The sequence below is a fragment of the Mandrillus leucophaeus genome, unplaced genomic scaffold (assembly GCF_000951045.1).
Source record: "Mandrillus leucophaeus isolate KB7577 unplaced genomic scaffold, Mleu.le_1.0 Scaffold245, whole genome shotgun sequence".
In the NCBI taxonomy this organism is placed as follows: domain Eukaryota; kingdom Metazoa; phylum Chordata; class Mammalia; order Primates; family Cercopithecidae; genus Mandrillus; species Mandrillus leucophaeus.
Window position 1 is genome coordinate 1,272,071 of NW_012102532.1, and position 794 is coordinate 1,272,864.

Sequence of the window (794 nt, forward strand, 5' to 3'; positions counted from 1 at the left end):
TTAGATGGAGTCTCACTCTGTCACCCAGGCTGGAGTGCAATGGCGCAATCTTGGCTCACTGCAACCTCTGCCTCCTGGGTTCAAGTGGTTCTCTTGCCTCAGCCACCTGAGTAGCTGGGACTACAGGCGCCCGCCACCACACCCGGCTAATTTTTTGTATTTTTGGTAGAGACGGGGTTTCACAGTGTTAGCCAGGGTGGTCTCCATCTCTTGACCTCGTGATCCACCCGCCTCAGCCTCCCAAAGTGCTGGAATTACAGGCGTGAGCCACGGCGCCCGACAGGTTCTCTCTAACTTTTAATCTTGCTTTTGGTTTTTCACTTTTGACAGATGCAGGCCATAAACATAATTCTCTTTACTCTTTTGCTACAAACAGTGATAAATAATAACTGTTGACCTCAGAGTCAGGGACAATAGGGAGTGGTGGAGAGTATGGAAAACCTTACAGAGTATGTTCCATGTAGAAGTGCACACTAGATATTCTGTTTTCTTCAAAAGAAAATGGAAATATGGAGGGGTATGTGTGTGTATAACTTTCCATTTTTAATGTTTTGGCAACTAATTATACTGTGTAGCAATAGTAAAGATGTGGAATCAACCTAGGTGCCCATCAACAGTGAATTGGATGAAGAAAATGTGGTACATATGCACGATGGAATACCATGCAGTCATAAAAAAGAATGAAACTGTGATCTTTGCCGTAATGTGGACGCAGCTGGAGGCCATTATCCTAAGTGATTAACACAGAAACTGAAACCAAATATTGCATGTTCTCACTTATAAGTGGGAGGTAA